The 26,354-nt window shown below is 41.6% G+C and overlaps 1 protein-coding gene across 1 annotated transcript in view; it reads left to right on the top strand.

Moving 5' to 3' along the window:
• The window catches only part of ZBTB20 (zinc finger and BTB domain containing 20), a 168,715-nt gene that overhangs the window by 42,947 nt on the left and 99,414 nt on the right, over positions 1-26,354 (top strand). The window contains exon 2 of the mRNA XM_037389534.1: positions 4,169-4,223. The gene's annotated coding sequence lies outside the window, so the exon portion shown is untranslated. The remainder of the gene's footprint in view (positions 1-4,168; positions 4,224-26,354) is intronic.

Below are 26,354 nucleotides of genomic sequence, written 5' to 3'. Positions count from 1 at the left end.
CATCTGCTGCTAGTCACTGGATTTTGAGCTGCTCTCCTGTTGAAATTTGCATGTATTTTCCTAGATTCTCGATGGAAAGGACATTTAGGGGAAAGGGGTATAAATCAACAAGTAACAACGTAACCTGCAGAAATATAAATCTATGTAGATTAATCCATGTTTCCTAAATTGCATGCTAGATTGTAATTCAATCAAAGGGTAGGGGTCTTGTGACGTTTATGAACATTTATGGATGGTATGAGTGCTCAGATTAAATGTCAAACCTGGTATTCAGTTTAGAATCACGTATTATTGTTGTTCATTAATATATAAAAACAGCAATTATATCCACTAAAATCCTCAATTTAATTTTGCCGTAATCTGCCTCTACTGTGTCAGAGATGCAGTGCAGCCTCTCTGCCCCCTCAGATCCTTTACAAGGCTTCACTGAATTTCAGCTGAGTCTCCTCTTTCACTGTGTTCCCCCAGAATGGCACTGGCTCCGTTTGGCCCCCTTTGAACTGGGGAATTCTCTAGTAAATGATTTTCTTTATCTTCCTCTGGCTTTAAATTCTGGTTTAGATACTGAGCAGGTGTAGCGCATCCAGGAGGAGAGGGGTGACAAGACTCTGCATCTTAGATCCAATTCGCTGAGTAGATTACATACGATAAAGCTGTGCCCTTCACTGGTTCCGTATCAGCAAAGGGTGAAAGTGTTTTGAGGCAAGAGCAGTCAGTTTAGGATTATGTGAATCTGTTACCAGTCCTCCCTGCTTAAAGCAGTTCATCATTTGCCTGCTTCTTGCCAGTCTAGGGGCTGAAGGAGTAACATTTCTCACCTTGGCAGTGCATTGCATCAAAGAGATCCTAAATCACTTTGCAAAAATGGAGTGGAATTGCCGCCGTAATTTACTGCCGAGAAAAAGGCACTTGGAGCAGGTTAACTCAAGCCATTCAGTGAATAAACTGTAAGAACAACTGAATATGTGAGATTGCAAAAATCACTTTGGCACCCAAGATGTTAATTTTGTTGAAAGTAAGCAGTGCTTAAACTAACAAAGGTAAAATATTCTCAAGTCCCCAGGTGGTTTATGGCCAAAATTTCACTGACTTCCAACAGACTTTGACGTGAATGCCTAAGTCACTTTTGAAAATTGCAGTTAGCTTCATAAATCAATTACCTGCTTGTATAATGTAACTCATATGACAGGATTTCACCATCTTAACTCCCATAAACAGAAGTTCTTCAGTGTTTAGGAACCTTATTCTCATTAAACTCAAGGCGGGGATAAGATTCCTAAATATCCTTAACACTTTGGACTTGTTTGTCTCTTAGTCTTTGTGATTTAAATGGAATTTATTCACGTAGCAAAGAAAGAGAAAGTGAGCAGGATCTGGCCACAATGAAGCAAGGGCAGGCTTAAGATTAGCCCCTGGCTATTCTGTCCAATGGCCAAAACAGCTTCCAAGTAATAATGATTAATTAACACTGGGAATTCAATATGAAAAAAAATCAGTGGATTCTCTTTGTCCACCTCACCGTACTAGGTTGAAAACAAACGACATAAATAAAGATGGGTAATTATTCTGCTTGTAACACGGAGACCTGGGGAAAACGGTCAGCTTTCTTAGACTTCATTTTTTATGTTATTGTGTAATAGTATATCTTGAAATCTACTGGGTTAATCTAATGTAATTGGGTTAAGTATGTCTCTAGTGACAAACAGCGCTATATGATAAAAAGTTTCACCCCAGCATTTTAATGGTTCAGGTTCTGCTCATGGTTTCAATTAAGTCAGTATGATTGCACAGGGCAGTGAGAACAGGATTTGGCCCACTTCTCTCCTGCATATGTGTTCTGCAGTTATCTAACCTGGAATGAATCATAGTTTCCTCAGACACATCTTGTTTTTCCAATACTTTACATGGGAAGTTTTGTTTTCATGGATTTTCTTTTGAACAAAACTGGTAATCAAGCGTCCAGACGTATTGCGATCATTTAAAAAATTATGGTGTTTCAGTTCTGGTGATTTGCCAGATTCTAGTTTGCAGCTCCTAGTATATTGTGCCTGTCTGAAATTACCCTGCAGTTTTAATTAGGTACGACAGTCTTTTCAGTTCTTATAGCAAATTTGACTGTAATGTTGGTGTAAGTCATTACTCAGCACCTCCAGAGTCTCAGGCCATAATTTGTAGAATTCTTTGGCATCCATGGCATCAAAGTTGCCTGACACTTTGCCTTAAGAGAACTTGTTTTATGTTGCTTATAACAGAGCCAAACTCTAACCACTCAGCCTAAAATTTTCCCTTCTGTGTTTTTTTTCCCATGCTGGATGCCTCCCGTTTTTTTTCTTTTTACATTTTTCTTTTTTTTTTTTCCTTTTAACTCCAGGGCTCCAAGGCACATTCTTTGACTCAGAGCTCTTGTCTCAGGTTATTCCACGGTGTGCAGCTCACATCATGGCCCCATCTGCCCAAAACCCTGAAAGAAATACTTCCCAGCTACCAGCTGCTAACAGTCTATTGCAGAGGAATCTATGGACTTCATGGTTAAATCCTCAGGAGCAGTGTAAAAGGAAAATGAGGGATACATGCTTAGCAAAGCACTTCTTTCCCACCAGGAAAACTTCCCTGTGAAAGTTTATCAGAGTAAAGGATTCTTGGAAGTAAGATGAATAGTCGCCTGCTCTTCACCAACCTGATCTTGTCCTTCCTTTCATCTTAAGGCACTTCAGCTTTTCAGTCCGGGCAGAATCCATCCTGCTGTCTGCCTCATGACAATTTCCTTACATGTGGGAGCAGGCAGCTTCTTCAAAGAGGAGTGCGCTGTTCAACAGGGTCTCTCTGGGTGGCCTGTCCAAAGGATGCTGTAAGCATCTTGTTAGCTGCCCTGCAGCTCGTATGATTCTCTCTGCTCTTTGCTGTGCTTCTTCCACCTCCTTTGCGGGTGACCAGCCACCGGAGATGCACACATGCTTCATCTCGCACACTGCTCTACCAGGCCCATAATTCCCACAAATAATAGCTATAACTGAACAAACTTTCTGCCTGCCTTCCCTCTTTCTGTCCTGTGACACCTCCTCACTTTTCCTTCACTATCACAGCTTGGGTTTGTATTCCTCTGAATATTTTCAGTTGCCTTGAGGAATGATAGAGCTAATGTCTCCCTGTAACTGGACAGGAAATGGTAGGTGAAGGCCATGTCTTGACTTAAGTACTGGAGCACACCACATGGGTCCCATGGTCTTTGTCCACCATGCTCCTGGTCCCCTCATTGCTGTCTTTTGGAGAGCCCTGTTTGGTCTGACTACCTGAATTTCTTTCAGCTCAGGGAAGGGAAGGAGGGAGACAGGACTAATTTTTACCTTTGAACATTTTCGGGGCATCTTCCTTTGTTTTCTTCGTCCAACAGGAATGTATCTTCTTACAGTTCAGAGCACGAGGCTTTGATTCATTTCATCGATTCAGCGAGGTTAATATGTTTTGGAAAATGTGTTGGCAATAAAGCTTACATACTCCATAGTGGACTTTGGAAACCAGACCTGTAGTCTACTGGAAGTTTGCAATCCTTTAGCCGTTACACTTCCATGCAGCCATTTCTTTTTCATAGGAGTCTCAGGGAAACAAACCTGTCAAGTCCAAAAGATACTATGTTGACAGAAGGAACTAAGACAACACACTTTTTCTGTGCAGCTATCAGCCGTAATGTAAGCATCCTCAGCCCTAATAATATGCCTAACCCCTGTTCTGGGAAGGTCAGGATCGAGAAGGCGAGTTGTGTTTCAGAGGCCTGTATCATCTGGCATGACTGCTAAGGAGGGTGCTGTCAAATCTGGCAGTGTTTTTGCGATAAGAGCGTTTGTCCACAGGAGCCACAAGCCTGTTTCACAGAGGCTCTTGAACAGCCACGAGAGGTTATTTAGTCTCTGCTGGCTTGGAGTTAGCCCAGGACTGAAAGGCTTCCCAGCCATTACCAGTTTTCTCAGCTACATAGTTTTGGGGTCAGGTAATTTCAAAACTTCCAAGATTTATGCAGTTTGTAAATCTAAACCATTTCCCCACCCCCACCCCCTCTCCTGTGGAAACTGCTACCATCTGGGAGTCTCCTCGATCCTTGTTTTATGTTGGTATCATTTAATGTGTTTATTGTCACTTAATTTCCTTTTTTCTTTCTCCCTTTTCTTCTCAGATCATTCGCGATCAGTTTGTGGCCTTCCTCTGAAGGAACATTTCCTGTCTCTAGTGTAAGTTTTTATACCAAATGCTTTATACTTTTCATTGAATTACACAGTTTGTTCGAGTTCCATCCAAGCCAGCCCGGAGCCCTTGGAACTTTCGTGTTACTCCCTGTGGCCACAGGACTCAGTGCTGAGCTCTTACTGTTAATGCAGCAGTCCAGGATTTTAATGCAGTGTCAACTTATGGGACTCGGACTTAGTTCAGTGACATTGTGTGACTGATCTGGAATTTATATGTGCATTTCTGGATGACAGTATGGCAGATTCCTGTTATATTTGGGGATATACGTGTTGTGATGGGCGTTACGCTGTTGTGCTCTGACTCAGAATAAAGCAGACAGCATCCTGTGCTGGGCAAGCGTAACACAAGTATAGAAAACAGTCAGCATGCATTTCAACCTGTCCTTGCTGAAATGGGACCTTGGGGCATGGGACCCTTCCTTACCCAGTCCTGTGTGCTTTCCTGCCTAATGCTGACCTGTTCTTCTTATCTGGGTAGATCAAATATGCTGTATTCCCCTTGACATATGACAGTGTTGGCATTCAAAATCTGTTAGTGGTTTCTATGGAAGATGCCATGTAGGGTTCTTTTTTCACCTGGTCTCATTCACGTGAGTTTGGCTGCTGGTATGTAGGTTGTCAATTTGATGACTTTGAACTGAAGAAAATACTGTACTAATCCAGATAATTGTGTTTTTAAGGCCTAGAACAGGAAGAATTAAAATTTTTGTGGTTAAAGTTTTACTTTTGCCTTTTTTGGGGTGGATGAGGGATGGAACCTTTGGAAGAATTTGTTTGTTATCCTTTGGGTTTTAATTTTGCCAGGTTCTGAGGCGTGATAGGTTTGCGTATTTGGAACAAAAGTTTGCGTTTTGCTGGGATTCCTTTATACATATTGGCAGTGAAATCTAGTGTTTTTAAAACAATGATGCTTCTTGTTGCGATATAAAGGGAAATATAGCACTACCACTTCATAATATTTACTATAGTTAAGTAAAGACCAAAGTTTTCCAAATGTCCACCAGCATTTTAAGCCACTGTTTTGGGATGTCCAAACTGGAGCTATTCAGTGAATGCCAAAAACAATGAGGGGTTTTAAATTTAGGTTTAGAACTCCATGTCCAAATATGCCTAGACTTTGTGTTACTTTAGATCTCCATTTTGCAATTTAAATTCATGTCTCCTACCCATTCAAAGAGGAAAGTAGATGGCTGTTAATGTGCTGCCTGGAAAGTAAAAAAAAAAAAAAAAAAAAAAGCATAGCACAGTAAGAAAAATGGTTCTTTCATATTTGGGAGAGGAACTAAGCCTGAAAATTTATGGTTGAGTTCTGTTTTGATTGTTGGAATTTCTTCAAAGGGGTACTAAAGAGCAAGTGGACATTCATAATTTTTTCAGGTGCGTGCTGAAACAATCAAAGAGCTTTCTTTTCCTGATACTAAACCTGAGTTGTGTGACTTTAGTATTTAAAGTTGACTCACTACTTTTGTGGTGCAGAAACGGCACACCTCCTTCTCCCCATCCCTATGGGCAGAAACATAAGATATACTGCAGTGACATACAGCGAAAAGCTGTATGATGATGCCAGCTACCAAGGAGATGTATTTGAGCTGACCTATCATGCCTATGGTGTCCCCATATTTCTTCCTTTTCCCCTTTGCCTTTCATTATAAGGTGTCCCAAATCTGTAATTTACAACGTGCTGTTCCAGTTTTTCTCTGATAGATTTGCTACAAATAAGTAGGAGTCTATGCGCATGCATAGCTCCCCGTGGCGGTGTCAGGCCCGTGAGACAAGGGGAGCAGAGGCCCCCACAGAATGCAACGTGGCTTACGTCTAATGTGACATTCATTTGACTCAGAAAGGCAATTGATTAAAGTCCCATCAGACCTTTGCCATCATGTATTATGTATTTATCCAGCAGGGGCGGTTCATAACGGCCCCTGACAAATCCTATTAGTTTTGTTGCAGAACTTCATAATATCGATAAAACGTGTTAATGATACTCAGGGACGTGAAGCACACACCGCTTATGTTAACGCTTTCTGCAGCAGCCGCAAAATCATTTATGTCTTTGGCAGGGACCTTGTGCCTTCAACGTTTGCACATGGGCACCAGTTTATCATTGTCCTACCTCTGCAGCACAAGATGTCCAAGCTGGAGCTATGTTTGTGTTTCCACCAGTTTAGGTGGAAGCAGCAAGCTGGCTTCGTGGTAGGGAGGCGTGTGGAAACCCAGAGCTGCCATCCCTCTCTGACGGTGCTGTGCTGTGTGACCATGCATAAGTCATTTCCCATCTGTCCATCTTTGTTTCTTGACCTGTAAAACTAAAGTCACACATTTGCTTGCTTCTTGAAGTCAGGCTTATTCCACAGCCAAGGGCTTCTTTGTGTTCCTCTGTTCCCAACTTTGCAAGCTCCGTAGGAACCTCACTTGAATTCAGGTGTGTGTGAAAAGTTTGTATTGTTTGCACTGGTTCTCTCTCTTCCCATATCCCTACCCACAACTTGCCAATGATTTCAGAAGTCTTCTTCCTCCTCCTCCTCGAGGTTATACCCATGTCTGTCTGACTATGTGGCATCAAGGTATTGGAGGTGGAAGGATTTCATGGATCTCTCCCCAGAACGATATTCCCACTTAAGAGGAATACAACTAATCTCTGCTGCACTTGAATATCCTCAGTAGTTTGAGAGAGGCAGGTGGAATCTTTGTCAAAAATTGACCTTTTCATGCAAGAAGAGTCATCCAACTGGTCTGGAGCCTTTCTATCATATTGTCAGCAGCGTGCAACACTATCAACACTATTAAGATGCTTTACAGTAAGATAGGTGTCTACAGTAGAATAAATAGCTACAGTAGGACACCTCTTTGACTTCCAAAGCTCTACCCGTTCAGACTGAACCCATACAATACCAAAAAGTTATCTGCTGTTAGCTTTGGTAAGTGCAAATCAGAAATGCACCAAAGCTATCCAGATACAAAGAAGTTGCAGGACATGTTAACCTAATTCCATGAACATCTGTCCATTTCCTTGAAATAGTTTTCTGATGTAACTGGGTTGTACTGAGCTCCAGCATCATTCCTATTAGATTCAGCACTGGTTCTAATCCTTGTTATTCGACATCCTGTTAAAAAAAAAAAAAAAAAAAAGAGAGAGCGAGAGAGAGGGGAAAAAAAAAAAAAGAAAAACACCGTGGCATTTATTCCTCAGCTTCATGAAGACATATTCGGTCAAGTAATGATGACCTAAGGGAAGCTGAGCAGCATCTTACTGATCTCATCATAGTTATGAGAACCATCCATCATATGGTCAGTGATTGTATGTCAAAAGACACCCAGCAGTATTCCAGCCTGCCAGTTGCCACTTTTTGAGAATACGTATTCACTTTATCAGACATGATGATGCTCAAATAGTCTTTGATATCTATATATGTGTCCCTGCTGTTGGTACTTGTTCACCACCAAACTGTCATCTGTTAGCACTCTGAACCAATATCGTGAAATTGCAACTAATTAGCACCCTCTGAATCCCTTTATTTGGTTAGTGTGTTTAGTATTGTTTTGCAGATGAGGAACAACAATAGTGATTGCTACATCAGGAACAGGGAGGAGAGGTGTCTTTTCTCTTCTCAGGTTTCTTAAGAAGCTCTCCATTACTTCAGAGGAGGATAGTAACCTCCAGGTCAAGCTTATTTATGAATCAAAAATGAACATTTGCAAAATGCCAAAGAAGTCTAGATGTAATAAGCCTTATGTTTACAACAGCTTTCAAGAGTTAGCATTTTTCAAGAATTATCATAATTAATGTAATAGATAGACATGCAAATTATCCAGAAGAATCAGTTGATCTGCTTCTGAAAATAAGTTCTTGGAAGGGAATGGTCACCTACACAGCAGAGACAGGAAAGGGATATTATTTCCCCAGCTTTTATGTATCTCCTGAAAGAAGGGAATGTTCCAAAAAAGGAAACAACATGGGCAGAGGCCCTTTATTTGGCATTTGCAAATGAGAGAAATGGTGAAACAGGCTCAAAATAGCAGTGGAGCAGAAATTCTGTTCTGATGTGTTTATAGAAATCAAACTGTATAACCGGGAATGCACCTCAAGATGAATGTTCTTGAACAAGTGCCACAAGCTTTATTCTTTATCTGAAGACATAACAGTCAAATGGACTTAAGCAGTAGGTTTACATGGGGAAAAAATATTTAAAACAAATCTGACAAAGTTCATGGGTTTGCTCTAAAACATCTTTAATAGAAATAGACCCAATTTCCAGAACACCAGAGAAATAGCCAGGTTAAAAAAAAAAGGGGGGGGGGGAGCAAAATTTGATGCTAGTTTTTCATTCAAGCGTTAGTTTAAGTGTTAACGTTCAACTTGTTTAACAAATAATAATGGCTGCCCATAGCTGTGAAGTTGCTGTGTGGATTACAACAGAGGCATGTATGCAACCTGCTTTCTAATTGCAATGCCTACAAGATAGCCACTGAAGTTGGATGAGATTGAATTTAAGATTGGTCAGCATGACAGCTGAAAATGTCACATCTCTCTGCCATTGTGCTTACTAGAGATCTTTTTGTTCTAGGTTATTTTTCATCTAATTAGCATAATATAATATATTGAGTGTTAGCTTTTTTTGAAATAAAACAGATCACAGCAGGGGAAAAAGAATGGACTTTAAACTAGACAGTTGTAGTAGTGTGGTACTTTAGATTTAGCTAGAAGAAAGAAAGGGACAGAAAGAAAATGCAATTGTTCAGTGCACTTTTACCCCACACTGGCATAATGTAATATATTTAGATAGAAAAGACCACCTTGCTAAATCAGTAGCAGCATTTCCTATAGCAGTTTGAACACCAACCATCAAAATATTAAGACAGTCCAGCTTGTTAGGTCTGAAATCACTGCGCAAAATAGCACAACTACAGAGTGCAGCAGAGTTTTTCAGAATATTCCCTTTGCAGGTACGGTAAATTATCTTCCAACTTTGGCAAGCACGTTGCTATTCTACAGTTACAAAACCAAACATCTCTGTCTCTTTTCTGAAATGTGCACTCAGTCCTCCTCCTTATGCAGGAATCCTCTTCAATGCACTCTGCTTTAACATAATGCCATATACCTGTCTCCACAAAATGTACACCCCAGATAAGGTAAAAATGGTACCAAGAGCAAGTAGCGCTGGAGGATTGGCTACTATAAAACTAGAGATGCAGAAATAGGCAGTTTCCCAGAAGTCACCTCTTGATCAAAAGATCATAAATTTGACTATTGGAACAGGCAGCAATATACGAATACTCAGGAGGTCTGAACACCAGACCACATCTCCATATGCGTGCTGAATGTGGGACACCATGATCAAACATGAGCTCGTAGGAATATCTCCTCCATCGCCTTTTTTTCTCCATCTCTCCCACTTAAAAAAGAAATGAAAGCCATCTGCCGTGGAGTTCAGCCGTGTGCCGTTACACAGGTGTACATGTCAAAACATATGTGATTAGTCTTCAGGTCTCATGCTTCAAGAAGGCTGTTATACCACTTGGTGGGAATGGGAACTCTTAGGCATAAAAAAACTGACAGTGTAGTAAGAAAAAGCGTTTTCTTCCTCTGAAGTTCTTGTTCACTGCAACTTCTTTCCATCATTTTGAATAATACCATGCTGAATATGGTTCACAGATTCATTCCCCTCCCCCCCCCCAGTAATATTTTCATTTCATATGTTTGCATAACTAAAACATTAGAGTTTTACACACCACCAAGAGCTTTCAGATCTCAATAGATCTCACTCTTTCTCATTCCATCACATTGAGTTTTAAGTTTAATGGAATGGCTGTATCAGTTTTCTGAATGCTGTTTTCTAGTGTTTTAGCTTCTTAAGCGTATGCTAAACAGTTTGATTTTTCAGAGACAAAATTGGAATCCCAACTTCAAATAGCATACAATTTAAAGGTATTCATGCTTCACCCAATCACCAAAGTAAGATGCAGTTGCAACATTTGGATCTGGATGTGTGTTTAAATTTCATATTCATCTGTGTTCACTTATCCTGGATGTCTGTAAAAGGGATTAATTGAATTTCACTTTTTGCAGTAAATCTACTTTTACATAAAAGATAAAAATTAATATGTTACATTCTGGATACTCTGCAATAGGCACTGAAGGTTGTGAAGGAGACCTTATAAGTGTGATCAGCATATAACCAACCCCAAAGAACGATGTGTTTCAGAAACTGTTTTTCAATTTTTGCACTTTACAAATCCTTCAGTTTTGGGGGGTTTAGTGAAAATTTCTTGTGTGAATGACTATGCATGCCTAGCGTGGTCACGTTATGACACTAAATAATTACATTTTGCCACAGAAGACTATAACAAAAATGCAGCTTTTCTCCCAGGGAACTTGAATGGAAAGGTAACATTTTTAGTCATTGAATTACCTGTAGACTGAGCCATGCCTCAGGGAAGATTGTCAAAAATCCTAGGGTTTGTTCTTAACTTGTTGAAAATATGCTGACAGATCATTTCTTTTGGAGCCTGCAAATTGATCTCACATTCATACCTTCCACTGTGAGTTCTGTGGGACTGTCTTCACCTTCCATCCTGGAAGGTTTGATGCACATCATCCCTGTCCATGGAGCATGCCAGTGCAACCTTGTTGCATTGCTAGTGGTCAGTCAGCCCAGAGATTCACAAAATGTCATAGCCTGACTAGATCAAGAGAAGCAGGTAACACATTTAGGGAGGAGCAATGCTTTTGCAAATCTTTCTGTTCACCAAGCGTTTCTCCTCCGCATCTTATTCCAGCAGCATTTTGTTGGGAGGCAGGGCCCAGCTTTCAAACGAGACCGAAGGCATTCAGCAAGCAGATTTGTAGATGAATGGGCATCCTGTTCGGGCAGTAAGAATATTTTAAAAGCACAAAAGTGAACCAGGTATTTAATTCAACTGTGCAAGTACACTGCTGAGAAGGTTGTAGCATCGTTGAACTTCCCAAAGGACAGAACCTTAGAAATAACATAGAAACATTACAAGTGAATGAAGCCCAAATATTGTTAATGAGGAATTTATTGAAATTGATTGATTCTTCCATAGCTGTTAAGTATGCTCCCACTTTTTCCTACCCTACGCCTCCTCCCTTTGAGGGGCCTTGTAAAGAAACATTACCCACTCCCCCCAGATCTTATTAGCTAGAAAATGCTTTGTTGCTTAACTAAAAACTTGTGGAAATAGAGCCTTCACCTTGCCCAATAATTTAATACCAATTTAATAGCAATACCAATAAATTAATTACCAATACAGGTAAAACTACAGGTAGTTTTTCACCACTACCCTGTCTCCCTTTCAGGTAAGCATTTGCTCCCCTTGCAGTCCTTTTGCAAGTCTTCATCTTAACTCATAATTTCCCTTGTGATATGGTATCACATGCTGTACTGATAGATTAAATTCACTGCCTTTCCTTTGTCTGGATAATCAGTTATCTTATCAAAGAAAGTTATCAGGTTAGTCTACTACAGTCTACCTTTGGCAAACTCATGTTGTGTTTTATCCCATTTTCCATTTACCTACGTGTCTCTTTCATTATTTTTTCCTTCAACAATTGCTGCACTCATGCTATTGAAGCTCCTGAAGTTACATCAACATCAAACAGGTGTAAGTGAGATCAGAATCAGTTTCAATACGCTGTAGCACAGCCTTGCAGAAAAACCTATTCATTCTCATGTCTGCAAAGTGCTAAGTTCTCATCTGTCAGGCAAATAAAATACCGGGTGGGTTTTTTTTTTTTTATTTTTCATTGTCATTATAGCAAAGGGCAGGTGAGCTGATTTTGAGCCTTAGCTGGTGAATGTTCACGAAGATTTGCGAAAGGCTTTCTAGAGATAGAATCAGAGACATCTACCTGCACATGAGAGTGCTTGGGCACTTGCATTAGCAAAACCTTAATGTATGTATCAGTAATGAAAATCTTAATTAAGAACGCTGCATCATTGTCCGTGAACACTTTCTTTCTCTGTGTGTGAAGTCCTTTGTGTATTGCAGCATCTACCTGGTCCAGACAGACAGAGCCCTTGAAGAGTTTGGCAGATTTTCTCTTGATTATTAACAACTAGCAAACGGCAAACTCCTACTTTTCTTTTGTCTCAACACTGATGCTCAGAATAGTAGAGCATATAGCATAACTTAGAGCTTGTTTAAATTTTAGCTGTTGCTTTTGCCACTTCATTATTATATTGATGGATTTCAAAATCCAGTAGCATTCATTAGAACTGAATTAATTACGTAGCTTGGAGTTGCCAAAGCGTGCACAGACACCTATTTACCCAATAGTATACCTTTTCCTTTAGAAACAATACACTTGCCTAGGCCGTGGTCTCTACGCACAAAAAGTATGCTAATGAGATGTGAAGGCTGAGATTTTAATCTCCCTGAACTCAGGAAATTCAGAGTTAAGGTTCCCACAGCAACCTTACCTCTGCCCCTTGCTTACAATAGGGTCCCTCGCTGTGGATCTTAGGATTATTGTAGGATCCCTCGCTGTGGGCTTGCTGAGGCAGACAGTAGAGAGAAGACAGTGTGATGGGCAGGAACTGCTGAGTTTTTTCCTTGTAATTGCATTCCAGTGACATTTTGTTTGCTGAGCACCACCTGTATGTTTGAGGTGGTTTGAAACACACTCAGAAAACGGCTCAAAGTAATGGACATAAACTTGAGTTATAGGTGTACTGATACAAGCACAGATAGTGTAAGGTAAGGAGGAGTGTATGCATGCACGCGCACAGTTTTCTATGTGAAAGCCCATCAGAGTTGTGTCTTTTGTGATCAGATGAGTCAGACTGTCTTCTCAGATTCAGTGTCATGTCACTGACATTGATAGTTTCTGTGGACTCACACCTGCACAGCAGGAGGATATGTCCCAGGAAAGGCAGGAGCAGGAGGCACGGCTATTTACTTTGAATGAGAAACGGCTATGGAGTCTCTTCTTGTCTGTACAAATCAGCACAGTTGAGCCTCATGTAGAAATCCACACATGCCATGACTTTCCTTTTGCATGAATGTTGCATCTTTAGACAGAGTTCCTCGGCCTGACAGAAGAGTTCTCGCTGAGGCCAGTGGTTCATGCAAGGCAAAAAAGCCATGTATGCTGTTACATCATCATACAAAACAATAGTTCTGAGAGTGAAACGCATGTAATCCAATAATCGGTCAGGCTACAGCTCCTGCTTCAGCCACCATTAATATTCTCAAAACCAACACTTACAACACTGAAATACTCCAGATTAAACCGAGTGTTTAAGTTAAGTAGGTGGCTGATTCTTATCTGCTTGGTGTTGTGTCAGTGCGTTTCTAGCTATGCAGAACGTAAGTGAGGAATCATCTCTCGTCTGATTTGATGTCATTCTATACCGAAATGCAAAGATGCAATAATTACAATTGTAGAAGTATGCAACACCAAACTGAATTCAGAATCTTTATGGAAAGCTAAGCCATCACAGTGGAGCACCACACGTTGTGGGCAAGGGGGAAGGATACAGCTGTCCCTGTCCCACCTTAAGTGCCAGTTCCCACTTTTTTAGCGAGTACAGAATTGTAGGTCTGTACTAGTAGTTGAAGCATGATCTTGAGAGCGGGCCATGCCACCTACACATTATCTGACCTTACTGCTGGCTAGTAGCCTGCCAGCTGTTACAAGTCAGGGTAACTAGCCCGGGCTTGGAGAGAGGGACCTTAAGCCACCCACCAGCAGGCAGGCTGGGGGCTTGTGGCCAGTCTCACTGCACAGAGTGCATGGAGCTGAGCTGGGTCTTGGGAAAACCCCAGGCTAGAGCTTTAGCTCCTCAGAGTTCCTGTGCATACACAGAGCGCTGTAGGCAGGTCTGAGCCTGCACCCAGTGCAAACAGTGTCCCCAGTCCTCCCTGTGACAGCTCAGTCACAGATTGCCACAGCAGTGTCTGTTTTTCCTTGGTTTGTTGGGTTTTTTTCACTGGTCATTTACACAACTGAGTGTTTACAGTTAGAAAACTGTAGCTCAGTGTCTGGGAGAATCTTTAAGAAAAGAAAGATATTTTAATATGGTAATAACCTTGTTATTACAAAACCAAATGGTTTCAAACATGGCAGTGCCGCTACTTCTCTTTCAGGACTATGTACGTGTCAAGTTTGATGTTTTAAAACAAAGCTGTGTTATAATTATACAAGCATGTTTAAGAAAAAAGGGCTTATGGAAAACTTAACAGCTGGAAACTGTTTTTTACATACTTGGATGACTCAAAACCAGCTGAATGGGTTTTTGCAAAGCTTTACCAAAAATGTCATTTCTGGATTGAGACAAGGAATGAGAAATATCTGCTGAAAAGGTAACAGTTTCAGAAAGGTATAAGCAAATATAGACAGAGATTATTTAATTCATCGACATCCACTGTACAGTTGTTAATGTAATGCTATAAAAATAAAAGAATTCATATTTATATAGGATTTCAAAGATCTGTACTAGACTTCAAGGAACTAAGCTTTGTAGCTGGGAGTTAATCAAATATTGGTATTTATATTTCATTGGAGTATCACACATTCAAACATGAAAACAAGACACAGAGAAAGGTACAGGGCTTGCCAGAGTTTGCACAGAAAGAGGAGATGACCACGTTTAGCAGCCGTGCCTTCAGATCACTCGGCTCGTGCATCGGGGAGCTCCCGGCTTGTCCCTCTCTCTGACTGCCATTTCAGGCACCCGCAGCTTGCAGGTGAAGAGCCTTGCTCGCACACACGTGCTGGCCTCAGGTACCCTGCTCCCTTCTTTCGGTCTCCCACTTCATTCCCAAAAGCAAAGTCTGCCAAGTTCTGCCTGCTGTGAAGCTTGATTAGATTCAAGTATCGCCCCCAGTTACAAACGTGCGTACACTCCTCCTTCTTCCCCAGCGCTCCTGAGGGCTGTCAGGGTGACAGAGCTGTCACCCAAGACCTGTTCTGGGGTCCTATTCAGGGCATGGTCCAATCTATAACTTGGTAACAATCATTTTACTGTTTGAAACCTCAGTCAGTGAATAAATACGATTTTACTGCTGCTTAGTTTGGATGTTGAGCTGTATTGGAGGAAACTGCTCTTCTTTCATACAGAATTTTGTTTCAGGGTGGTGTGTGTGAAAAATAACACAAATAGGAGTATTTTTGGATGATCATACTGAACAGTCAGCAAGAAGAAAAGTACAGTATGGTGAAGGGAAATCTGTTTGTAGTAAAAGCAATATGAGCTTGTGGTTTGCTAACGGGACCGAGACATGAATTTTCACTTTAACCCTAGCTGTAAAACTCCCTCCGATGCTGAGGAAATCACTTGATCTCCTGTTGTTGCACCTCAGTTTCTTCCTCTCTATATTAGCAGAAATCATGACCCAGCTCGCCGGAATACCGTTCCTCCTGGAGTTCAATTATCAGAGGTTTTGTAGAGATACTTTTCTAACCCAACAAGCCCACTCCTTGTCAGTGTTCAGAGTGCTATGGTCTCACTTTCCCAATTAAATGGGCTTTTACGAGTTTCACTCTTTGTAGCTTGGCAGAACCACTGACTCTGGGAGGGAGAGCAAGACTCGGTGCTGCCTTGTGCATTATGCAGGAGGTTTTCAGTAGCAACCCCAGGTTAAGAATTCAGTTCTGGTATTTCAGTGGAACATAAATATAATTTCATTATCTAAGCACAGCTGATCTGAGCTCCTTGAGAAACGGTAATCTTGAGACAGGCTTCAGCTTGCTGCGTTTGCAGGCACATTTGCAGTAGCCCCAGATTTAGTTAGATTTAATCTGTGCACCTAAACTACGGACTCACATGAAGAAAAACCATGAATTTAGCCAGCTAGGGACACCTGACTCACCAAATCCCCTTGGTACAGCAGGGTGTCATTCATCTTTTCTTAGCTTTTTGAAAGCTTTGGTGGTATGCCCTATATATTGACCACCTTGCTCATGAAGGGCATCAGTTTTGTTTTCCCTTGTATCATTTCCCCTTTGAGGTGTCAGGTGTTGCCAGCGGTTCTCACAAGAAGCTGTCCTTGTACCCCTGCCGAAACCAGAGCCACAGCCTGAGCCAGCCTTTAACTGGGCATTAGAAGGAAACAACTCTCTTCTCATTTTGCTAGCTGCATCACTTCCTCAGCTTCACAAATAATTTTCTGATCCAGAATTTCCCCACTGTTGCATTTAAGTGTTTTGCTCTTCTCATACCTAAAAAATTTCGAATGCTGAGCAGTGTCGTTATGTATATCTCTCTCCTTCATGTATGTATACATCCTATGCACCAGGAAGTGCCAGGTTCATGGATCTTTTTATCAGAGCTCATCAGTTCTTGCTTTCCTGAGTCATCTTTTAGGTTGTATGATTTTTAAGTATTTGTTGACTAGAGAATGATAATGTTAAGACGGCTGGATAGAGAAAAGAGAAGAAGAATTACTAAAAAGCAGAAGTCAGCAAGTTGGGTAGTCTGTTGGAGATAAATCCTTCCCTGGAGGAAGAGTTACATCCTGTAAGGCTTAGGGCAGTTCGAGTATACCAGAGTTGCAGGCTGGCAGATTCTCTGCTTTCCTGCTATTACGAACAGAACTTATAAGAAAAACCGCAACAGACTGTCAAATACAATTGCATTTCAACTCTGACTGAAGTAGGAGAAGCAAACTAAAACCTAGTGTGCAATCTTAGAAAGTATTTCCCATTATAATCCATACAAGAGTTGGCATCATTTAAACAGCACAGGTGCACATAGGGGGCATTTAGGAAGCAACAGAAACTTTGCAGCATCCCCTTTGCTCCTGCTCTGCTCCAGCAGGAGTTCTTCAGCGTAGCTGCCTTTGCAGGACTGCATCTTGAACTGTCGTGGGGGTTGGCTGAAAATTGTCAGGGTTTGTCACTGAAAAGAAGAATGGAGAGAAAACAATGAAAATTTTCAGTTTTTTGCCTAATCGAAACAGCAAAATTGGTTTGGCTGTTTCGGCATGAGAGGCAAGGCAGAAAATACAGCCTCTCCGTTTTAAACATAATTGGTTTGCAACCCACTTTGCAGAAATGGAGCCATGGAGGTGGGCAGGACAGGTTGTAAGAAAAATAAGCTGCAAGGAGAAGCAATGCAATCTCGTGCACCTCTTTAACAACAACATGACCCTTTGATACTATATATGCACGAAGTTTTGTTGAGCTTGCACAGCAAGGTTATGCTACCTATGTATGTGTGGCTACCTCCGTGTACGTACAATTTGTGAACCTTTCCCTCAGCCAATTCCAGTTTCCTCGAGGATTTAGCAGAGTTTTGCAATCTCAGAGAAGCCTGGCTTGTCAGATGCAGCGTTAAATGAAATTGGTTTGTATTGCCACAGGATTGGTAGGAGGATCAAAGTCTTGGTATAAAATAAAAGGAGTTATTTGGCTTCTGTGTGCTGAAATGTTTCTATTTCCCTCCATTTTTTTTCTTTAGTATATTAAGCTTAAGCTACTGAGTTCTCCAGTAGTGAGTAAAATATTGTACCAAAATGGTTATTAAAGAGTGGATTGACTTTTCCGTCACTGTGAGAAGGGCTGCGTGTTACTCATACGAAGGGTCTCAGAAACTGTTTTTTTAAGGTTTATCAGCATTCCATTTTAAAATCACAGAGATGTGCCCCTGGATAACATGATATATCTGATAATTCTAGTTTACCCTGAAAAGCCTGTGGTCAGTTAGAAATTTGGCAGATCGTCTCTCAGGTCAGGAAGTAGTTCTGGTTTACAATTTTTAAAGCCAAAATCTGTTGCAGTATTTCTTAAATGTCAAAACAGCCCTCTAACCTTGAAAATTACTTTCTCTGTATACATTTTGTGCTTTTAAGTAAAAAATAGGCCTTTTTCTTAGTGAAATGTTGTAGCTGTTAGTCATCAAATCTGAGAATCTAGAGAAAGAAAAGTGACATTAGCTCATCTTTTCTTTCCCTTTGCCAGTGCAAGAATGGGCGTCATCCATGTCAATGGCAGCTGGAGGGGAAAAGACTTGCTAACCTTTAACTATGCTTCCCGTTTATTTCCATAATGTACACTGTATCTTCTCGACTGCTCAGTTCTCCATCTGCAGCCTTTCAGACCTCGTAATAGTAAGACGTGGGAGGACAAGTTTTTCTGCTGTGTACCAGAAGTGACCTCCGGTGCCTTGATTTGGGTCTGTCCCCATCTGAGCAGTGCAGGGAGGCGAAGGCTGTATTGAGTGCAGCTAGCCAGCTGCACGCTTCTGTAACCCAGGCGGATCGTTCCTCACCGTTCATCGGCTGAACTGAAGTGTGACCCTTGAGCAGCCCGTTTAGTTCACGTTATCACCAGTGTTCTTTTCTGTAAAGTCGCTTTGCCACTTCTGAATGTTTGGCAGTTTTTCATCCTCTGAAAACATGCCCTTCCTTCATCCCTTCTCCATGCACCTTTTCTTCTCACTCTTGCTTTCCCTTTTGGAAAGCACCCTTCGGCGTGGCGCCCCATTCCCAGCAGAGCAGAAGCAGCCTGTGGTTGTTGCTGTGGAGGAGAAGTGGCACGGGAGGGAGCGGCCTGAAGCCCTTCTCTCTCCCCTGGCAGCGGAGCACAACACATCCTCCCTCCTCCCAGGCGCTGCTGCTCTCCACAGGAGTGACTTCAGATCCTTTTGGTTCTGATATGGTGAACCTCAAAGCTTTTTAAGTTGTGAGCTCTGGGCCTCTTCTGCCTCAGTTATCCATAGTATCTAATGTTACTGCATTCTCCAAGACTTTCTGCCCCAGGATTTGCAATTACTATGAAATTGTTAATGATTTAACTTTCCCTGTGAGGTAGGGAGGTCATATTTTCAGCACTCAGCTGCAGAGGAAACTGAGGCACAGGGTGAATCACTTTGTGATTTAACAGAATGCCTGAGCACAAATATCTTCTCATTTAAGGATGATTTTAAGAGGTTTTTCTGAGAAATCATTTGAAATACCTGCGTCTAGTAGGCCGCTGAAAAGCAGCTTAAAAAGCACTGCAAGATCTTTATAGCAATCGATTAATTAAGTACCGTTGTTACATAGAGATGGGGAAGCCAAGGTGCGTAGAATTTGCTTAAGGTCATACAACCTGAGAGGTGATGCTCGCAGACTTAAGCAGCTTTCTTTTCATGGTCTTCTGTGGTTACATTCCTTCCTTTCTCCCCATAGTCGATCATTTAAAAGGTTGAACAAGACTCTTTGGAGAAGAGATTAGATTTGAAGGTGTTGGCTGTAGTGTTCTAAGGTGATAGTTATTCAGCCAGTTTACAATGTAGCATTATAAATTATGAAGTATATTAAAATGTTAAAAAGTAATACCTACCCAGTGATATGCCAACTTAATATAGAGCAAACACCTACTACTGATCTGTAGTTAAATTATTTAATCTAGAACTAATCTACCGTTCAAACCAGTTTCAAAAATGAAATAGTTCTATCACTGGAAATAATTAATTGTTGAAACCCATAGGGCTAAATCCAGCAGTGACCTAAATGATAGGAGAGAATTACACATCGGACACGAGCGTGGGGGAAAATAAGTGACAAAATAATATATGTTGCCCTGGTTCTCTCTTCTCCCAGGCGGTATCATGCACTTTTGTTGGTAGAGCTTTTTGCTGTGCTGGCTTTGGCCCCCGCTTCCTCCCTCCAGCGTTTGAGTTCCAGCACTTTTATGGCCATCTCACAGGGAAAGTTGGTAGAGGTTTTCGTTTTCTTTGCCCTGCATCCATTTACACCCATTCTGCAACCTGGCACGGGGCTGGGGCTGGTCCTGCAGAAGTGCTTGGCGAGGCAGGGCTGACCCCGCGTCTGGGGAGGGGAGCTGCCTGCCAGAGCCCTCCCAGTGACCTCAGCTGAGTTGCTACTGATCCACCCTGGTGTAAATATGAGCAGATCTCAGGCCAGTAGACCTCAATGATGAAGTGTTTCCAGCTTCCTGTTTCAGGAAAAAGAGCGAGCCCCTTAGAAATAGAAAAGACTTTTTTTTTTTTTTTTTCCTCTCTCTCTCCACAAAACAACATGGGGGAAAGGAGGAGAAGAGCAAATACTCAACTGGAAATTTTTATTTCAACCTTCGTGGAGACAAAAAAAAAAAAAAATTCCCCCCACAAATCAAAACAAGATGGAGCCATGGAGCCCCACCTGCTGACTTGAGGAAACCAAGAGAAGAAAGGGAAGATGCCTGGTCCTGTGCCAAGCATTCAACGCTGGGCTTGTAGTGCTGTGATGTGGCACTTAAAGCTCTAGGGGACCTGGAGCCAGTGTTTCAAATGCAACAAAAACTCTCATGAAAACGAGCCTCTTAACAGCATGTTGAGCTGGTCTGCAATGGCCTCAGGAAATCCCCCTGGCTAGACAGGGCCTTTTTATCCACTACATCACTCTGACTCAAAGAGAAAGCTCATGTAACTTCCTTGACCAGAAAGTGAGCATGCATGTATAGACTGCAGTGTGGGGCTTTGCAATTTCCTTATTTTCAGTTAATCATTCCCCACCTCCCACTCTGGAGGAGCCTGCTCTACCTTCCTTTGCTGTCTCATCCCACATAGGGCCCAACGCTGCAAGCAGGTGGCTCGTCCTCAGTCGCTGGGCTTCCTGTCGTCATTCCTTTGTGGTCAGATCCTTCGCTGATGTAAACTGGCCTAGGGCCATTAATTTGAGTGGGGATTTTCACTCCTTGAACACTTGGCCCTTTGATTCCCAGGAAACTGCTGATCTTTAATAGCACCACGACTGACGCTGCTTGTTTTCAGGCTCAGGACCATCTACAAGTGAATGCTTGCGTATTAATTACAACAAAGAGCAAATCTACTTGACATTTGATTTTGTTTTTCTTGTTGCCTTGCAAGCTTGAAAATGAGCTGCTTTTGCCAAAAAAAAAAAAAATATCGAAATGCATTTCACACCTTTTTTTTTTTTTAAACTTGAAATAGGCCCCTTGAAAAAACTGACATATTAAACACCAGCAAGAAGATGATTATTTGGACATATGGCTCCTCTTCCTGAACTTTGCAGAGAGGTTAGATAACGCGCTTTCACATCTTAAAAGACTAGACTGCTGCTACATTACTAACATATTCTTATGTAATAATCCGGCACTGATGATACTTTATCCAGTCCCAGTAATGTAAGACTCATTTATGGTTCGGTCAGTTATGAAGGATTTGTTTTTTCAAAGATTATCTTCTAATTTGTTCTTTTTCATTACTCTGTCCTGAAGTACAATATAGAATGCAGTGGAATCATACACAAAAATGCCTTGTGGCTCTCTTCTTTCAGCAGGGTTTTGCATCGTATGGATTGTTTCTGTCAGACGTGGCCTGATTATACAAAAGTAGAAACAAATTTTAAACCTCCACTTTTAAATGAAGACAAACTCATCCATTTACTTTTCAGATAAGGCTGTTTCATAAAGTGAAAAATTTGTTAGAATGAAAATAAAGTTGTCAAACCATCTGAGATAATGAAATTTCACAGAAAGATTGTCATTACTTTTGTCACAACGGACATGAGCAGTCATGTAAGGTCCGCAGGTACTGGCAGAATGCATAGTCTTATAGGTGAGATGGCCAGGAAACAGCAGTGCCCCATGGTGAAAACGTTTGAAATTTGGGAGTGTGAGAATGGAACTTCATGAAACTTTTTCATAAAGAAACGGAGTTTTCAGAAGACCCACCTCAGTAGAGCTAATGGCTCAAGGGCCACGACTCCTCTAGTGATGAGGGAGGGTAGGAGCCTGTTCCCTTCCAGGTCTCCCTCATCACACCCTTACTCATCAGGCTCTAGGGTCAGCCTCTTTCTCTGGCTTTGAACTGGATTTTCTATCCTGGATCCAAGAAACTTCCCTAATAATATTATCATTAAAAATTATATTTACTACAAGTTGTTTCATGTTCAGTGACAGAACTCTGCAATGGAAAATTGTGGAGTCACGGAATCCTGGAATAATAAAAATCAGAAAGGAACTACTGTAAGTCATCTCATCCCTGCTCAAAGCAGAGCTAGTGAGGATCAGGTTGGTTTTTTTAACCAGCTTGTTTGTGTGTGCATGTATGTCCTTCTGTGCACCCATTTTGTAAGTACTTACATCCTACTGCACATCTTTTCAATAGCTGTGTTTGTGAAACTTGAAATTTATAGAATAATTTTAGGTTCTCTCATTGATAAGCAGGAACGCTTGATCAGAAGCCGTCCTGCCTGGGAGTGGATGTACAGCTGTACGGCCACTGTACCAGACTCCTGCTGTGCCTGGTCCTTTCCTTTATTTGCAAGACTACTTTGTCTAGTGACAGTGAGTTGTAGGGGCTTAAACATGTCCCCTGAGCCATAATATAATGTAACCAAGGACTGTCATTGACTATGCTTAGACTGAACCCTGTTTCTGCACAGAGGGGGGGGCCCAGTTCTGCTACCCTGCGTTTATCGCTGCTCTCTGTTGTACACAAGATGTTCAACTAGATGGAGTAGTGGTCTAATCTGATGTGGCAGCTCCCACATTTTTATCTTTTAAGTGCTTTACTTACATGAATTAATTCTGGAAACACTCTTGTGACGTTAGTCGTTGTTATGATTCCCATTTTAGAGACCCTGTGTCTAATTCTTAATTATACTAATTCTTCCTTATGCTGGTGAGGTTCCGGATCTGTGAAAGGGTCTCCCAACTGAGGGAGATAGATTGAAGAAATGTCAATGGCAAAATGAGAGTTCATTGCCCTGTAGCAATTCTCTGTTTCTCTAAGGTTGGAGAGAAATATTGGAAGACGAGTATAAAAGAGGCGCTGTTGATTTGTACAAGAGGCTACACAGGAGTTGCATAGCTCAGGCCTGTAAGAGGTGTTGTGTTGGCCAAAGTGAAATTATTGAGATTGTTGTCACTTCCTTCAGTGTGGCCACAACCACATTAAAAGAAAGTGAGAGCTGTCTCTGCTGTCCCTTCTTTTCCTTTTATCGGAATACATTATCAGAGAATTGACACCCTACCCCTCCCCAAAAACCCAATGAACCCAGAATGAAGGCAGTGAACTTGAGGGAGGGAGGAAGAGACTGAGACTTGCCCCAGAATGAATAGCAAGCCATTTTAAAAGTAGTCATTATGTGTTGAAACCAGAAGGATCTTCTGTCTTTCTGTATGATAAAACTACCAGTGAAATGTATTGCAAGATAATTAGGAGCAAACAGGCAGGAAAAATGAGTGATGCGCTACTCTTCATTTCCTGAGCCCGTCTTGTTCCAGCCACCTCGCAAGCTGCAGCTGTGTCTGTGGAGAGAGTGGAGATGGAGCTCAGCCCTATCAGCGTCTTCTTTCCTCACGGCTTTGCCCAGCCCGAGGACATGATGGACAACCATATCTGCTGCAGAAGAGGCAGAACTCTACACCCTCCTCTGGCTCTTTGGCTTCCCACTCTATTTATATCCAAGTCAAAGAGAGAAAGCGGTATGTGCAGAGTAGGGACCCTTGCAGCTGTCCCTGAGGCAAAAAAGAGAAGCCTGAATCCCTCAGTAGGGTGATTTTGGTGGGGATCTCACATTTTTGGCGTGTTGAGGCTGTAAAACGCCCCAGACTGCTAGCAACACTGTTGTTCTTACAAGAGTTTTGTCCTGAATGAGGTATATTTAAAATAATTACCATTTTTACTCAGCACTGAGGCTATGGAAAAGCCTGCAGAAACAAGACATCTTTAGCTAAGAAAGTCTGGAGGCAGAGGCACAATACCTGTCGCCTCCAAATGACGGAAAAAAGAATTGTGAATGTGTGACAGGAGCAAAGTTAGCAAGAGGGACACGTAGCATGTTTCACGTCAGCATTTAGAACAGAAGTGGGGCAGACGTCCGCTTTAAAGTTCTTCAAATCAAAGTTATAATTGTCTTCCCATGAAAGCACGAGAAAAAATTAAGCCTCCTGACATCCTGAGATACTTAGGCTTCTTTCAAAAATCGTAGAATATAATATAACAGAACAGAGTAGAATTGGCTGGATATAACACACGATGCTGTTGAAGCAGTTTTAATTTTGGAGCAGAGATGCAATCTGCAACAACAGTATGGGTCGTATGGAGAGTAGAGGGTGAGGTAGAGAGTTAATGTTTCCAATCTTTAAAAGTCTTCCAAGGCCTTCACAATAAGCAGCCATGTAAACATACAGAAAACATGTCACCGGTGGAAGTCACCTCCTCATTTATCTCCTTTTTAACCAGTGATGAGATTGCCTTCATTCATTGTGAAAATGCACTTCTGAAATGTTACTTCTCAACCCAGTGCAGCTGAAGAGGAAGAAAGGCAGGTGTCTTGTTCTTCTTGTGTCTTCTCAACCAGATGCTTTTTTTATGGAGTTCCCCTAGGTTGCACTGTTGCTTTTCCAGTGAAAGCATGGGGGTTGCACTGATGCCCGTGAGGGCATGGGTCACTTTTCAGCATCTTATTGCTGGCAATAATGTACAAAAAAAGAAATGTCTCTCATAGCCTAATTTGCAACATTTTCATTTTTCAGAAAAGAGAAGCTCTTCCACAAAATAGGCCATTATATTTGGATTGTCTAAGAGAGAAAAAATATGGAGCCCCTGTGATATTTCCATTTACATTTCCCTGTTGTCAGCAAGTCTTTGAAGGGAATTGCCTTGGGAACTGCACAGTATCAGTAAAAGGTGCTTTAGGAACCAGCCCTGGACATTTGATGTAGTTTGGGGAGTGGCGGGGCTAGTTCTGATAATCAGTACAATAGGAAATAAGCTTGTTTGTTTTGCCCCAGATAATCAAATTGCACATAGGACAGAAATGAACTGGGTTAGATGCAAGGCATGGTACCTTTCTCACCTTAGCATACAAAGGTGTCTACCAAGCATAGTGATGCAGGTGAGGAATTATTGCATATCCAAAAGATAAGCAAAGGGTAGGTTTCTGTAATAGGTGGACTTTCCAGTCTTTTCCTCTGATTTCTGATGTGCTGAACGATAAGCATATATTCATTCACCCTCTCCAACATGCTGTGCTGGTTTACATCTCTGAACAAAAAGCACAGACTCACAGCTGTTTATGAAGACAAGCTAATAAATCTAGAGGAATATGTTTATACAACTTATCCTGAGATTACATAGTTAAATGCCATTTTTTCAGGTAGACAGAGCTCCTTCATTGCAAAGGAACTAAATTCCTCTCTGTGTCACCCAGATCTGTTGATTTTCTGTTAATGTCAGCTCATGGTCAGCCATACTGAGTGTTACAAGTTGTGCTGCAGAATACTTTATATACATTAAAAGAGCGAGTACTCTGCCATTTCCAGGTCTTTCCCAGTCTGCTGTTGGTTTATGTCCTGCTTTTGGCTGGTTGTTATGCGGTACGTGTGGAAGTCAGAAAGCAAGGAAAAGTTCTGGTGTCTCTTCCTTTCCTAAGTCCTGCCCTTTGCCACTGGCAAATCCAGGTACAGCTCTCAGAAAGATCTGTTCCAGTTCTGTAGCCACACTTTCTTCCTGCAGAGTAACTATCATACACGTGCGCTTGAAAGCTTGCTGCAGCACTGATCACCTTCACCACAGCAAACAGCAGGCTTGATTCAACTGATTAGACGGAGCTTTCGATTCTTACTTCTTTGGCTAAACCCCCCTGATACAGGCGATGATTTATATGAAGGAAGAGCAAGCAGGAGGGTGCAATGCAAAGAGAGATCATCATCATCATCATGTATCTAAATTAAAATCCGTGATAAAATCTCAGGAGGGGAAGATGATGTGCATTTTTTGGAGCTGCTCTTGGCCTTTTGCATTTAGACTCCAGGTCTGCTCTAGGTTGGTATTCGGGTAGAAATCAGGAGGTCTTTGACTTGCATAGCTTCTAGCAGAAGGGGACCTCCTGAGAGCAGGACTTAACAGTAGTGCTTTCTACGTTAATCACTATAGGAGATTTGGGGATCACCGTATCAGGAACACATGCTAATAAAGTATGTGCCACAGTAAAAACTCACCTGGGTGAAATGCTGCTCCTTCTGATATCAATGGAAATTTCCTTTTGACCAGGGGTTGCTATGGCAGCAAGCACTGGAAATGAGAACAAGGACATTTTGATATGTCTACACTGTGGATTGCAAATTATGATACCCGAGTTAGTTTTAAACAGTCTTGCAAGAAGTAGTCTAGTTAAGGCAGCCTGGAACACCCT

This window comes from Falco rusticolus, chromosome 5, assembly GCF_015220075.1.
Source record: "Falco rusticolus isolate bFalRus1 chromosome 5, bFalRus1.pri, whole genome shotgun sequence".
Classification (NCBI taxonomy): domain Eukaryota; kingdom Metazoa; phylum Chordata; class Aves; order Falconiformes; family Falconidae; genus Falco; species Falco rusticolus.
The sequence above is the reverse complement of the archived record's forward strand: the minus strand, read 5'-3'. Positions and strand labels throughout refer to the sequence as shown.